The sequence below is a fragment of the Eleutherodactylus coqui genome, unplaced genomic scaffold (assembly GCF_035609145.1).
Source record: "Eleutherodactylus coqui strain aEleCoq1 unplaced genomic scaffold, aEleCoq1.hap1 HAP1_SCAFFOLD_42, whole genome shotgun sequence".
Lineage (NCBI taxonomy): Eukaryota > Metazoa > Chordata > Amphibia > Anura > Eleutherodactylidae > Eleutherodactylus > Eleutherodactylus coqui.
Window position 1 is genome coordinate 1,017,702 of NW_027101829.1, and position 546 is coordinate 1,018,247.

The window sequence follows — 546 nt, forward strand, 5'->3', positions numbered from 1 at the left end:
ACACTGATGATGGGCAATAACCCGGAAACAGCTGTAAGTGCATGGAGTCTGGCTTTGCTTTTGAATACCAGTCATTGTAAGAAGACTTGTATAAAAAGTCTCACTTTGACTCGAAGGAATGCTGCCTTTCAATAGGTGGCACTGTGGAGGATTTATTCCATCTCCCTTATTTGCATATTACCCAGAGGAGCGTGCGTGGCCATTTGAGTCTCCTCACTTATTTATAGTATATAGTTGCTCTCCCTAAGGAGAAAAGAGCGTTTCTGACCCCTATTGCTTTTTCAAACATGGTCTACACCTCTCAGGTGCCGAGTTACAGGACGGTGAAAACAGTGAGTTTGTGTTAGACGCGAATCGTGCTCTGATTCACGCTCTAGGCTGGGAGCGCAAGCTTATTGCTTTTTCAAACACGGTCTACACCTCTCAGGTGCCGAGTTACAGGACGGTGAAAACAGTGAGTTTGTGTTAGACGCGAATCGTGCTCTGATTCATGCTCTAGGCTGGGAGCGAAAGCTTACTGCTTTTTCAAACACGGTCTACACCTCT